The following is a 6,000-nucleotide window of genomic DNA, read 5'->3' as shown; positions in this document are numbered from 1 at the left end:
TATGCAGTTTTGTTTGCCTACTTTATACTTAACTGATCCTTTAATCTGCACTTGCAATTGTGGTCTTAAAGGTTTAATTTCTTCTTTTTGTGTGGAAGCCTTTTTGTTTGTTGATTTATGTTGAAATTTCGTTTGGTGTAAGTTCCTGTGAGTGTCTAGTATTCAGTTCTCTTATCAAATCATTATGATCTCTTCTAGCATTTGTGTAATACAGCTTCAATTCAGGTTTAGCAACTTCGATTCAAATTTTATCCACTTGTTAGCATTTGTGTAATACAACTTCAATTTAGGTTTAGTTCACTTGTTAGCATTTGTGTAATACAACTTCAATTAAGATTTTATTCACTCGTTAGCATCTGTGTAATACATCTTCAATTCACGTTTAGTCACTTCTTAGCATCTGTGTAATACAACTTCAGTTCAGATTTAATTCACTTGTTAGTATTTGTGTAATACAACTTCAATTCAAGTTTAGTTCACTTGTTAGCATTTGTGTAATACAGCTTCGATTCAGATTTAATTCACTTGTTAGCATTTGTGTAATACAAGTTCAATTTAGATTTAATTCACTTGTTAGCATTTGTATACTACAACTTCGATTCAGGTTTAGTTCACTTGTAAGCATTTGTGTAATACACCTTCGATTCAGGTTTAGTTCACTTGTTAGCATTTGTGTAATACAACTTCTATTCAGATTTGATTCACTTGTTAGCATTTGTGTAATACAACTTCAATTTAGATTTAATTAACTTGTTAGCATTTGTGTAATGCAGCTTCATTTCAGGTTCAGTTCACTTGTTAGTATTTGTGATACATCTTTAATTCATGTTTAATTCCTTTTTTAGCATTTGTGTGATACAACTTTAGTTCAGGTTTAATTCACTTGTTAGCATTTGTGCAATATACCTTTAATTCTGGTTTAATTCACTTGTTAGAATTTGTGTAGTACAACTTTAGTTCAGGTTTAGTTCACTTGTTAGCATTTGTGTAACAACTTTAATTCAGGTTAATTCACTTGTTAACATTTTTGTAATATAGTTTTAATTCAGGTTTAATTCACTTGTTAGTATTTGTGTAATACAACTTTAGTTCAGGTTTAGTTCACTTGTTAGCATTTGTGTAGTATAGCTTTAATTCAAGTTTAATTCAGGTTTAATTCACTTGTGAAAATTTTAAAAGTTAGTGCTGAGTATACTCTGTTCATTTAGGGTTCTTGCACTGCAATCTGCGGTTTTTGTTGGCCTCCTTTGCACTTAACTATTTCTTTTGTCGGTGCTTGCAACTGTGGTCTTAAATGTTTGATTTTTTCTTTTTGTGTGGAAGCCTTTGTTTGTTGATTTATGTTAAGTGGTGCTCTTCAAGCAGTTTGTTTAGCTGAAACTTTTACTTTGTCAATGATCATTTTTATTCAATTTCTGACTTATTTATATGCAAGCCATGATCACAATAGATACATGTTTAATTCATCTGTTACCATTTGTATAATAAAACTTTAATTCAGGTTTTATTTAGGTTTAATTCAGTTGTTAGAAACGTGGTGCTCTTCTAGCAGATTAGTCTATATGTCTCTCTCTAGTCTTTTAATTTCAGTAATACACTTTTTAATAATGTGCAGAAAAAATATGACTAATCTAGTTGTGATGCTTTACTTCAATGGACGATAGGATCCTAGCAACAAATATATTAATTACTTGGCAGATGGTGTGTTGATACACACAGAGTCAAAGTTTGCCACCCTCGTTTCTGTAATTGCTACTCAATTGTCAATAGACACATCAACAAGTAAAGTTGACATCAGATATAAAATTGATAAAAGGTCCCCTCCAATTCAAATTCATAATGATATGGGGGGTAAAGATATATCTTGAAACCAACAAGGAACATCGAGATATGGCAAGATACCCTTTATGTGTCACAACAACTGAATCAATCAACTTGGAGACTAATCCTACACGCATTCCACTTTTGTGTTCAGACACGTCAGGAGATATGAGAGTTATACACAATTCATACTTCTCTAATACATTTAATGGTATTGATGAAGCAATAGGGTTAATTGGATTCAGATCATGTGAAGAAGTTAATGAGCTAGAAGAATTAGCACCAGGCATCATTGTTAATCCCAATCACTCTTTATTTGAGAAAGATCAGGTGTACAAGAATAAATATGTCCTCACCAGTCTGTGCCGATATAAAGGTCACTTAATCAGCTATAATCTCATGGTGCATCATTGAGGAACTTTAGTAGTTAACCAACTATGAGCCTGATATATAACTTCCTAATATATTCAATACACTAGGACACTCAAATCTCAATCTAATTAAGATCAGCACTCAGAATCCTACCTTCTCTATTCACTTCCTGCCATACTAAAGTTGAATCAAATATGAACTCCACATACTACATCTCAAAAACAAGGCAGTAATCAACATACAATCATTGCTAAACAACAAATAACTAAGAAAAATACATAAACGTAGATTCAAATACTACTAGCACATACCGGATATCTGCTCTCTAGTAGAATCACACTTTTGGGTAATCGATTTCAAGTTTTTCCATCTTTCACTGGCTTTTCTTCTCCAGTCCATCTTTATTTTTCAATTTTTTTGACAGAATTTGAGGAGTTAAATCCTCATCACTGTCCACGGTTTCTTCGACGTAGATGCCAAATCAATACATATTTTTTTCGATTTATTCACTAACTTAACCTCTTTAAATCGTTTTTTACCTTTGTTCTGCTTCTTGTTATGCTCGTCATTGTTCTGCATGTCATTGTTCTTCTCCTCCTTGTTCCGCTCATCCGATATTTGTGAGATTCCCAAACTAAATCTTGGACCGCCATTAACTTCATCCATAGAAGTAGGAGACGAAACTTGGCGCTTCTTTCGACTTCTTTTATAAATTTTCGGATTCGAAGTATCAACATCCTTAACTAGCCGGGGACCATTACCTTCTTCCATTAGGAGTTGTGCAAAAAAAATGGGTAAGAAAAAGAAGAAACCGTAGTTTTTGAGACAGACGATGAGAAAGAAAATAGATAGAGGAGTGAATAAGTTAATTACTTACTTTTAAAATGGTATAAAAAAGAAATATATATGTTTTAAAATTATTTTAAATTAATATAGCTAAAAGTTGACAAAAATGATAATAAATTAAAGTATACTTAAAATTGGTAATTATAAAATAAAAGGTCTTTATTTATGTAATTTTTCCTAAATTAAAAATATACTTAAAATTGATAATTATAAAATAAATTGTATTGAGAAATAGAAGCAAACGTATAGGATATATAGATTATAAGTGACACTCCTTAAACCAAAGTTGTATGAAGCTAGTTTGGTTTTGTGTTAAAATTTTACTAATAGATTTTTCTCATATATATATATACATACATACATATATATACATACATACATACATACATATATATATACATACATACATACATATATATATATATATATATATATATATTGCATTTTATTTATATTTTGTTCCCTTTTAATATGGTATTATATTTTACTTATTATTTCTCATTTTAAAAGGTGACATTGCTAATAAAAATTCTTACGCGCGTAAACCACTGTTATAGAGCACTCAAATTTCACGTTTTTTTTTACAGAATATTGGGAATGAGAGAATATTTAATTGATGTTGCAAGTAATGATGTCTTCCCTTATGTGTGTTAATTAAGCACAATTGTTATATTTTTACACCAAACTAGTCTAGAGTTATTCAAAAACCTGCTTTTTTAAAATTATTATTTCCATATTGTTTAAGCCATTTTTGTTCATTAAGATTAAAACATGGACAAAAGCTTTGTGATGACCGAAAAGGTCATCTGCGAATACAATCAAAAAAGTCTTTAATTTTTTGTTCTTTTGTGCTTTTAGTGATATAAATGATAGTCTAAATTACCTTTGACATCAAAAACACACTAATTCTGCTTAACAAGTCATAATACAAAATTAATATTGATAGAGACTAAAATTTAATTTCAAAATGTTATGTCTTAAGAAGTTCATAACTCATAAGTCAATTTTACAAGACATAATTATGCCTTAAGAAGCTTATAACCTACAAGTTATATTTTTAAAAAACTTAAATCGATGGAGGCATAAATCCGATATCAATGCAAAGTTATGCCTTAAGAGGTCGTTTGGTGTGAAGGATAAACACAAATAGTCTTGAAACAAATATTTAGTGGTACTTCATTCAGTGTTTAATTGAGAAGTTTAAAATAACTTATTCCGACGTAAATAAATTGTACGGGGATAAGTTATCCGTTCAAAGGGATGGTATGATATATAATTCCATCATAATTTGTCATGGTTAAACTTATAAATTACAAAACTACCCTTCAAACCCTCTAATTATCACTTTTCATTGTAACCAAGTATATTTATTCCCTATGTAAAAGCTTAATCTTTGAAATTCTTGCTTTGTTTGAAAAAGAAAAAAAAACTCACACTTTCTTATAATTTGCTTCTCTGGTGTTGTGATCTTTTATTTCAATTATTTTTATTCTATATGTTTTAACCGTGCTGCTCTCTAATTAGTTATTCCATTTGCTAGCAACTGACATGGTTCATGTTTTGCAATGTCAAGCTGTAACTCTAGAGCAATTCCCACTAATTAAAGTCTAATTAACAATAGGAATTTATGGGAATTCATACATAAAATTCATGGGAAAATAATTAAGTTAAATAAGGTGGATATTTTGTTTTTAAGAATGAATAACTAAAACTCTACCCAAAATATTATATACAAAAAGCTAAAGAAGAAGGTATTGTTGTAAAACCACTTATTTTTTAGAAAGTATGCAATGGTTATTATTTTTAGTATAACAAACCAAACAATCAATAAAAAATGTTATGATAAATAATTTTAGCATAATTTATAACAACATAACTTGTATTCAAACCAAACTTATGACAATTGACAAGTAGAGACAGCAATCGGGAGGGATGGATGCGGGGTCTAGGCTATGCGGGGAGAGGAGGGTTAAAATGGGTTTTTTTAATTAATGTGAGGCGGGTTGCGGGTATATGTGATTTTTATGTAGGTTTAGATTTAATTTTATTTTTATACATGTTATAAGGGTGATAGAACATCATGTATTAAGATAATTTCTTTAAAGCTACTAAAGTATTTAATATGATATATGAAAATGATTCAATAAAAATAATTTAATTTCTTACATGTCTCAAATGACCTCTAACAAATAAAATTTTAAGTCACTATCCTATTAATTAATACAACTTAATGAAAAAATTAATTTATTTTTATGAATTCTATTTTTAATATTAAACATAGCTAAAAAAAATATTTAAAAATATTATGAGTAGATTCATGCGGAGCAAAATTATACGTGACGGGGTAAGACGGATTAAATATTTTTCGGGTTAAACTCAACCAGCCCCACCCCGACATGCACCGCCCCATTGCCATTCGTAAGGACAATGCAGTAGTTCTCTAAACTTATCTGTTGTGAAATTAGGTCATCGTTAAAAATATTAGGCCCACAAATATTTAATTAAATGAAAAATGTGAATAAAAATTAAAGACCACCTTGAAATCCATGCAAAAACTTAATAAATTTGGTTCCCAACTCAATAAGCTTATACCGTGTCTCAAAATTTACTACTAAACTCATTTTCTATGATCAATTCATAATATTCTCCCAAACTATAAGTGTCATCAAACTTTTTTATTGTTTTGAACTTGTTCTATATTTTTCTATAAAACGCATCGCCTTTGAATAATGTGACGCAGTATTAGGATGAATTTAGTTTGGGTGGTGCTACTCTTAGATCATGGTAATTTACACACAAAAAAAAATTCCCTAACAACTTTCTTTTGAAATTTTTTTTTGTCTAATCGCAAATATAATTTAATTGAGCATCCTCACTTGTTTACTTGTCATTCTGTGTTTTTTTACATATTAGCATACATTAGCGGCATAATTCACGCTTCGCACCGTTATAAAAGACGAT

The sequence above is a fragment of the Solanum lycopersicum genome, chromosome 10 (assembly GCF_036512215.1).
Source record: "Solanum lycopersicum chromosome 10, SLM_r2.1".
Classification (NCBI taxonomy): domain Eukaryota; kingdom Viridiplantae; phylum Streptophyta; class Magnoliopsida; order Solanales; family Solanaceae; genus Solanum; species Solanum lycopersicum.
The sequence above is the reverse complement of the archived record's forward strand: the minus strand, read 5'-3'. Positions refer to the sequence as shown.